We start from the raw sequence: 10,501 nt of genomic DNA, 5'->3' as shown, positions 1-10,501 counted from the left end.
ACGACTAGGATTAATCAACATGCATGACAAACAAAATAGTAAATGTGATGTATGCGTAGAATCTAAAATAACGAAGAAAACATGTTACTCTGTAAAACGTCAAACTGAAATTCTTGGTTTAATTCATACCGATCTTGCTGATTTAAAACAAACCATGTCTAGAGGTGGTAAAAATTATTTTGTAACTTTTATTGATGATTTTTCTAGATACACCAAAGTGTATTTAATTAAACATAAGGATGAAGCTTTTGACATGTTTTTAACTTATAAAGCGGAAGTAGAAAATCAACTAAATAAGAAAATTAAGAGAATTAAATCAAATAGAGGTGGTGAATATGTTTTATTTAATGATTATTGTGTGAAAGAAGGTATTATTCATGAAGTAACCCCACCGTATTCACCCGAGTCTAATGGAGTAGCTGAAAGGAAAAATAGGACTCTTAAAGAAATGATGAATGACATGCTTATTAGTTTTAATACTCCTGATAATTTATGGGGAGAATCTTTGTTTACTGCGTGTTTTTTTGCAAAATAGGATACCACATAGAAAAACTGGTAAAACACCCTATGAGTTGTGTGGAAAGGTTATCAACCTAATCTGAAATACCTAAGAGTGTGAGGATGTTTAGCTAAAGTGATGTTACCTGATCCTAAGAAAAGGAAAATAGACTCTAAAACATCTGATTGTATGTTCTTAGGATATGTGTTGCCTATAGGTTTTTAGTTCTTAATAGTGACATAATTGAACGTAACACTATAGTAGAGACGAAAAACGCTCAGTTCTTTGAACACATATTTCCTCTAAAGAGTAGTGGTACATCTGAACAACCTATAGATAGTGTTAGTGATGCCTTGAGTGAGGATGTTAGGAGAAGTAAAAGACAGAGAAAGGAAACATCTTTTGGAGATGACTTTTACACTTATCTAGTTGAAAATGATCCAATTAGTTTTTTAGAAGCTACTAGTGCTCCTGATGCTAAACATTGGGATAAGGCCATTAAAACTGAGCTTGATTCAATTAAGAAAAATAATACGTGGACCTTAGTAGATCTGCCTAAAGGAGAAAAACCCATTGGTTGTAAGTGGATCTTTAAGAAGAAGTACCATCCTGATGGATCCATAGAGAAATATAAGGCAAGATTAGTTTCTAAAGGTTTTACTCAAAAACATAACATAGATTACTTTGATACTTTTGCACCTGTTACTAGGATTTCCTCTATCCGTGTGTTGCTAGCCTTAACATCTATCTAAAAGTTAGTAATTCACCAAATGGATGTTAAAACAACTTTTCTGAATGGTGAATTAGAAGAGGAAATTTATATGTCTCAACCTGAAGGTTGTGTAAATCCAGGTCAAAAGGAAAAAGTATGCAAACTTTTAAAATCCTTGTATGGTTTGAAACAAGCACCAAAACAATGGCATGAAAAACTTGATAATGTTTTACTTTGTGAAGGTTTTTCTACCAATGATGCTGATAAATGTGTGTATTCTAGATCTGAAAATGATGAATATGTCATTATATGTTTGTATGTAGATGACATGTTAATTTTTGGTACATGCAATGATATAGTTTTTCAAACAAATTTTTTTCTTGGATCTAAGTTTGAGATGAAAGACATGGGTGAAGCAAGTGTGATTCTAGGAGTTAAAATCATAAGGAAGGGAGATAGTATATTACTATCCCAAGAAAAGTACACTGAGAAACTTCTTAAGAAGTTTGGTTACTATGACTTTAAGTCAGTGAGTACCCCTTATGATGCTAACTCTAAATTAAAGAAGAACAGAGGAGAATCTATTTCTCAAACTCAGTATGCCCAGATAATTGGGAGCTTATTGCATTTAATGAGCTTTTCTAGACCAGATATTGCTTATGCAGTAGGTAGATTTAGTAGATACATTCAATGTCCTAGTCAGGATCATTGGGATGCACTTGCGAGAGTCATGAAATATTTGAGAGGTTCAATGGATTATGTCATTGAATATAGTGGATTTCCTGCTGTGCTAGAAGGGTACAATGATGCTAACTGGATCTCTGATTCAGATGAGACAAAATCCACTAGTGGTTATGTATTTACACTTGGGGGTGGTGCAATTACATGAAGATCAGTCAGGCAAACTATTATTGCAAGATCAACAATGGAATCTGAGTTTGTTGCTCTAGAAATGACTGGTAGTGAAGCTGAGTGGTTGAAAAACTTCTTCGCAAACATTCCTTTAGGAATGAAACCAACCCCATTTGTATCAATGCATTGTGATTGCCAATCGGCAATAGCTATAGCTAAAATAAAATCTACAATGGAAAGAATAGACATATACAATTGAGACATAATTTGGTGAAACAACTATTAAAGAGTGGAACGATTTCTATTGACTATGTCAAGTCAGAACGGAATTTGGCAAATCCTCTGACAAAACCCCTAGGGAGAAAAATGATTTTAGAAACATCGAGGGGAATGAGACTTAAGCCACTTGCAAACAAACAAGTGATGGAAACCCAACCTTTGTGATTGGAGATCCCATGAATAAGGTTCATATGGGTAAAAACAAGTCACTTGTTAGTTCTGCTAGCACTAATATTGATTCAAAATCAATTTTGTCCATTCCTATGGTGTGTGTGAAAGCGCTAGATACTACATTATCGATAGAATAAACTTTGTGGTTAAAATTCAGAGGTAAAAGAGTTTTAATGATTTTCATATCCCTTATGGGTGGTGTATGATTTGCAGCATACACTTGATGAAATCACCTATATGAGTGTCAAGTGGGGCCGCTTGCATGAGATCTTGGCAAGATCTCTATAGCACTCATGAATACCGGGCACACGCATGGCCTAATAGCGCAACACAACGATAACAGCTAGTAATGTGGGGGTGTATCGTAATTGATAAACCTCTAACACATACTAAGTGTATTAGTTCATATAGCTTGCTATACCAACTACACTATGTGTTAAGTTCATCAATCTAAGACTGGTTCATATAGCTTGCTATACTAGCTCTGATGATTACATCTTAGAAGAACTCATAATTTTTCTTTCTTTATCTTTATGCTTTATCTTTTGCAATATGTGGGGGATTGTTGTAAAACTGAATCAGGTATTGCAAATAAAAACAGGGCATGCGATAAAACCCTAAAATCAAACGCATTTAGATCTAATGCGTAGAGATATTTTGCAAAATCCAATACTGAAATGTTACCGTTGCAGTTTCTAACTTCTTTTCAAAAAACAGTTGAAAAGCAGTTATGAAAACAACAGATTCATTTTTGAACTTAACAGATTTATTTTGTGAAAACCGCCAACTCAGCTAACTAAAATAACTGTCTGAGTTGTACCTTTGGTGCCCTAATAACTTGTGAAAAACCTTTCAACTTATCAAAGGGCAAACCGATTCTTTCACAGTGAAACAGATTAAATGAAGGCAAATAGGCCAGCTCAGTTTTAACTGAAATAACGAACTAAGCTTTGCCTGTGGTCTCTAACAGAACTGTTAGAAAAGCCTTTTAACAGAGAAGAAATAAACAGATTCTTTCTCCATAAAACAGATTTATTTTTGTACTGTTTTAAAACTTTTAAGAGCACTTTCAAAAACTTCACTGAGCAGACGGCGATCGTAGATGGCAATGCTCCACATGATCGTCGGTCGGTGGTCAGCATAGCTACTTGAAAAAGCGGTGCATGATCGCCGGTCGGTGGTCAGCATAGCTACTTGAAAAAGCGGTGCATGATCGCCGGTCGGTGGTCAGCATAGCTACTTGAAAAGGCGGTGCACGATCGCCGGTCGGTTTGATGCAGAACACTTTCAAAAGCTTTTCAAAAACCATTTAACCATATCATGTGCTTGATCTAGACTTGGTTAGGCATCTAGGATAGGTTATACAGCAAAAGGCACTCATACACACTTACAAGCCTAATTACAAATGAATCTAAAAAACCTATTACAATCTTCAAAGCACTCAAGCCATTTTCTTCATCAAACACATAACTAGCCTTGGTAGGGAAGAAGCTTCCTCCAGCTTCAACAATCTCCCCCTGTTTGATGGAGACAAATTCCCTTTGCTTTGCACAGCTTTGAAGAAAAATCATGACCAAACCTGTACAGAACTATATACCAGAGAAAAATACACAGGTGTCAAGGCAGAACAAACAGATTTAGAATTGATGTACCTGCAGATTTAACATCTGAATCATATCAGCAACCTCTGTGAATATCATCTGCAGAACCTGTACCAGGCTATTCTTCTCCCCCTTTGGATTCATCAAACAGAATGGGAGCATAGGATACCAAAGAACAATAATATCCATACATAGCAGTTCAAATAAAACCAACATAGAGGTTCATTACAAACCACAAAACAACTAAAGACCAGTGCAGAATAAAAACAATACAGATTACTCCCAAATTGTTCAACAACATATAAAAGATAAAGACTTAAAAATAGGATCACTTGTTGTTGTAATAGAGCTCAGCTAGCTGCACTTGAACTCCTTCAAGTTGGTCATCCAAGTGTTGAAACCTGGCGTAAGTCATCTCATAGTGTGCCTTCTGCTCATCTGTGAGTATGTCCAGCCTGCTTAGCACTTGTCATTCAAACATAGACAGAGGTTCACCTCTGTACTCAGGTGCCTCATATGCAACCATTGCATTTTGACTTGTAGCAGCAATATCCTCATGTCCAGCAGAGTGTACTGGTGATTCATCCATGTGTTGCACACCATCATCATTTGCTTCTTCTTCATTTCCTTGAGGAGCAGCTTCTTGCTCAGCCCTCTGTCCAGCATTTCTTCTAAAAACCCAGCCATTTTCATCCTTATAGAATCCCATTTTCATGAGTGTGGAGTTATCTATTTCACTTGCAGCTTTAATAGAGTCATTCCTTTCATTGGTAGTGTCCACTTTAAAATGATCAATTAGTTTTGACACAAATATTGCATAGGGAAGACGATAATCAGGTAGTCTTGCAGATTTCAGCATATGTTCAACCATAGTACTTACCCAATTTACCTTAAGTTGGTTCATGATGCAATACAATAGTATCAAATCTTCCTCATGAAGTACAACATGATTACTTCCTCTAGGGGTAAGCTGCCAAGCAATTATATGAGCTAAGAGTCTAGGAATTAGAGTTAGGCTACCTGCGTGATACCTAGCTACTGGTTCAGTAGGATTCCTCACACAGCTTCTATAGAATTGCAATTTGTTGAACCCTTGAATTCCAGCAGTGTTTCCTTTGCTCACTTTCAGTCCTGAATATTTTATTCCACCCACACTGCTCCAGATTTCCCTAGTGATCTTCAGCTTTACTCCTTTCACATGGGAAACCAGATTTTTACCATCTTGTTCAAGGTTGCAGTAAAACACCTTCACAAGATCTGGATAAACATTTCCATTCATTTCCAGAAATCCTTTCAGCTTTTGATGCTTGAGCAAATCTTTGGCTTCTATCAGATTCTCCTCTCTCAGCCATGAGAACTCAAGCAGCTTGGGTACATTGATTTGCTTCCTGCCAGTCTCATGTATGAACCTTGTCATTGCCTCTGAATCTCCAGCAAACCAGTTTTCCAGGATGCCTTGGCTACTTTGAGATTGCTCCTTGGATTTCTTCTTTCTATGTGAAGAGGATGCCATGCTTAATCTGTTTTTCCCTGCACCAATATATTAACATACAATTCTAGAAGAAAAACATTACAGATTATTACTCAAAAACAGAAACAAAACCTGTGGTGAAGCAATGTGCACCTGGACAGCTTATAGTACAAGTGAGAGGGTGTGAGAGACGAGCTAAATTGTGCTAGGTTTATATAGGATTATTAAACCAAAATTGAAAAACACAAATTTTAATTCAGGGCAATGTGATCAGATTTTGGAAATAATGAATTTTGAAGAAAAATCAAATCCCACAGATATGCTACAGATTTTATTCCAATGGTGCAGCAGGTTCAGGTGTGGATTCACGTAAGAATATCTTGGAACCTGATTTTGGTACATCAAATTTGTTGCATCTACACAAAATCCAATTAGTTAGGATACCCACACATTAATTTGCATGGATCTGCTGGTCAATAACCGTAAAAGCAGTCAACAATAAAGTGAGAGAGAGAAAAAATAAATCTTTCTCTTTCCTAGTCACATCTGTGATTTCTGAAACAGGAAACGAAACATGTTAAAACATAAAACAACATATTGAAATTTTCACTGCAGAGGACAATTCAAGCTAATAATACCCAATTCATTTAAAAGAAAGTAAAACCTGTCTTTAGCAAGTGGTTTAGTGAATAGATCAGCTAGTTGAAATTCAGTACCAATGAATTGTATATCACATGTTCCATTAGCTATATGTTCTCTTAAAATGTGATGTCTAATTTCAATGTGTTTAGTCCTTGAGTGCATGACAGGATTCTTAGATAGATTTATGACACTAGTATTATCACAATTTATAGGTATGTTATTTAGCAGAATTCCAAAATCACTTAGCTGTTGTCTTAGCCATAAGGTTTGAGCACAACAACTTCCAGCAGCTATGTATTCTGCTTCTGCTGTGGAGAGAGCAACACAAGCTTGCTTTTTGCAATGCCAAGAGATTAGACTTGATCCAAGCATGTGACAAGTCCCACTTGTGCTCTTCCTATCAACTTTGCAGCCTGCAAAATCAGAATCTGAAAAACCAATCAAATTTAAAGACACCTTGTTAGGATACCACAATCCAACATCCTTAGATCCTTGCAAATATTTCAGAATTCTCTTTGCTGCATTGTAGTGTGATTCCTTTGGATCAGATTGATATCTAGCACATAAACATACAACAAACATAATGTCAGGCCTGCTGGCAGTTAGGTATAATAAGGAACCAATTAATCCTCTATACTTCGTTTGATCTACTGATTTTCCTGCAGCATCTTGATCCAGCTGACAACTTGTTGAAATAGGAGTGCTGATTGCTTTGCATTGATTCATATCAAACTTCTTGAGCAGCTCCTTGCAGTATTTTTCTTGGCTTATGAAAATTCCATCCTTGAGTTGCTTAACTTGTAGTCCAAGGAAGAAACTCATTTCTCCTAACATTGACATCTCAAACTCACTTTTCATGGTTTTCACAAAGTCTTCACACATCTCTTCATTTGTGGATCCAAAAATAATATCATCTACATAGACTTGCACAAGTATGATATCTTCACTTTTCTTCTTTAGAAAGAGAGTTTTATCTGAATTGCCACGGCTATAACCTTGAGAAAGCAGAAATTCACTTAGCCTTTCATACCATTGCCTAGGTGCTTGCTTCAATCCATATAAGGCTTTCTTAAGCATATACACATGTTCTGAATTTTTGTGATCTTCAAACCCTGGAGGCTGAGATACAAACACCTCTTCATTGTTGTAGCCATTTAGAAATGCACTCTTGACATCCATTTGAAACAGCTTGAAACCTTGTATGCTGGAAAATGCTAGAAGTAGTCTGACAGCTTCAAGACGTGCTACTGGAGCATAGGTTTCACCAAAATCAATACCTTCTTCTTGGTTATACCCTTTAGCAACCAGTCTTGCTTTATTTCTAGTGATAGCTCCATGTTCATCCATCTTGTTCCTGTACACCCACTTGGTTCCTATGATGTTCATCTCATGCTTTCTTGGAACCAAAGTCCATACTTCATTGTATTCAAACTGGTTCAGCTCTTCTTGCATTGCTGTTATCCAATTGTTGTCTTGCAGTGCTTCTTCCAGGCTTTTAGGCTCAATCTTTGACACAAAAGCTACTGTTCTGCAGAAATTATTGAGTGAATTCCTTGTTGAGACTCCTTTCTCAATTTTACCAATTACATTGTCAAGAGTGAGATCCCTTGGTGTCTTCCATTCTTTAGGCAGTCCTGCATTCACAGTAGATTCTTTGACAGAATTTGGATTAGTAGCATCAAGCTCACTAGATTGATTATGTTGCATAATTGTTCTTAAATCATCCATACCAGGTTCATCCATAACAGATTTGGGCACAGAAAAATCTGTTTCATCAAACACAACATGTATAGATTCTTCAACAGCAAGCAATCTTTTGTTATACACTTTATAAGCATGACCATTTATAGCATAACCAATATGTATTCCTTCATCTGATTTAGGATCAAACTTCCCCAGATTATCTTTACCATTATTTAAAACAAAGCATTTGCAGCCAAACACTCTAAGATGACTAATGCTAGGCTTCCTACCCTTTTACAATTCATAGGGAGTTTTCTTAAGAATTGGTCTAATTAATTTTCTGTTAAGCACATAAGAAGCAGTGTATACAGCATCAGCCCAAAAATATTTAGGTAAACCAGATTCATTTAGCATAGTCCTGGCTAACTCTTCTAATGATCTATTCTTTCTTTCAACAACACCATTTTGTTGGGGTGTCCTAGGAGCAGAATAACTATGTATGATTCCATGTTTTTCACAATATTTATAAAACTTTGCATTTTGAAATTCTCCCCCATGATCACTACGAATCTGTTTTATCCTATTTTCATTTTCATTATGCAGAACCTTAGCAAGTTTCTTAAAGGCTTTGTATGCATCATTTTTAGAAGCAAGAAACAAAGTCCATGTATATCTTGAAAAGTCATCAACAATCACCAAAGCATAGTAATTTCCAGTTAAGCTAGCAGTCCTAGATGGTCCAAACAAGTCCATATGCAAAACATCTAAAGCTTTATTTGAAGAAACCATATCTTTTGATTTAAAAGAAGTTCTAATATGTTTTCCCTTTACACAGGCATCACTTTGAAACTTTATGTTTGGTAAACCAAAAACAAGTTCCTTAGATTTTAGCTTATTCAAGTGATTTGTGTGAATGTGAGCTAGTCTCCTATGCCACAGCCATGACTCATCATTTTTAGATAGCAAACACTCATTTTCAGAACAACTCTTTATAATGTCTAGGAGATAAATGTTGTTTACCCTTTTTCCAGTGAACAACACCTTACCAGAATTTTCATTTGAAATTGTACAAGTATTGGCTTCGAAATTGACCTTGTATCCCTTGTCACACAGCTAGCTAATGCTTAGAAGACTATGTTTTAGTCCTTCAACATATAGGACATTCTCAATAGTAGTTGAGTCTTTAGTACCAACATCTCTTCTTCCAAGAATTTTTCCTCTATTGTTATCTCCATATGTGACATGCCCTTCAGCTTTGAGTTTCAAATTTATGAACTGAGTCACATCACCAATCATGTGTTTTGAGCAGCCACTGTCAAGATATCACTGGTTTCTCCTGCTGTTTTTCTGCAACAAAACAGTTTTAGCATTTATGGTACCCCTTTAGTCTAGGGTCCAGCATGATTAATACCTTTCCTTAGGAAGCCATTTGGCCAATCCTTTAGGAACAAGGTACCTCCTAGCTTTACAATTTTTAGATACATGACCATACTTCATACAATAAAAACATGTTGCAATATGCATTGTTTTTGAATAACTAAAAGAGGAAAAACCTGTTTTGGAAGGAACAAAGAAACTGGACAGCTTTTTCACATTACCTTTCATTCCAGGATTATATCCTAAACCATTTTTATTGAAAACAGCATTCTGTGAACCTAATAAGGTTTCAAGATTTTCTCTTCCTTTAGTGAAATTTGAAAGTGTTTTTAACAAATACTCAACCTGTTTTTCCAGCTTTTTACAATTATCACAAGTTTTAATTGATGCATGCAAACATGTCAATTCAAGACTAATCAATTCAGTTTTAGCTTTGTGCATTTCTTCTTCAAGAGCTTTGACCTTAGGTTCAAGTACCCTATTTACTCTATTCAATCTATTGCACATTATAGCCAACCTGTTTGCTTCATCATGTGTTTCCTTAAAGGCTATTAGCAGCTGATCATAGTTTTCAGAATCAGTGGAGAAATTACTTACTGAGTCAGAGTTGGATCCCTCATCATTCACCATGAAGCAAAGATTTGCTTCTTCACTTTCAGTTGAGGAATTACTAGATGAGGATACATCATTTTCTTCCCATGAGATATATGCTCTTCTACCTTTGCCTTTGTCACTCCTCTTGCTTGCTGATTTTTCTTTACTTTGATTGTTTGGACAATCAGCTTTTATATGACCTGGTTTACCACATCCAAAGCACGTGTAATTGGAAGAATTTGAATCATTAGGTTGTTTGGAATACCTCTTTCTTTGCTGAGTTCTGTCACGGTTTTTCTTTCTAAGAAACCTGCTGAATTTTCTGGTGAGCAGACTCACGTTCTCATCATGTTCAGAATCACCTTCTTCCTCACTTGTATCATGTTCCATGGTAGTTTTCAGAGCAATTCCTTTCGCCTTCTTCTCCACTGTTTCTTGTTCTTTCAATCTTTTCAGCTCAATTTCATGCTCTATCAGCTTTCCAAAAAGTGCAGCAGTGGACATCTTGGATAAATCTCTGGATTCTGAGATTGTTGTTACCTTAGGCTGCCAGCTCCTATCAAGACATTTTAATACCTTAATGTTAAGCTCTTCCTTGTCAAAGACTTTACCAAGGCCAG

Source organism: Phaseolus vulgaris, chromosome 7, assembly GCF_051622355.1.
Source record: "Phaseolus vulgaris cultivar YP4 chromosome 7, ASM5162235v1, whole genome shotgun sequence".
Classification (NCBI taxonomy): domain Eukaryota; kingdom Viridiplantae; phylum Streptophyta; class Magnoliopsida; order Fabales; family Fabaceae; genus Phaseolus; species Phaseolus vulgaris.
Note: the sequence above shows the minus strand (reverse complement) of the source record.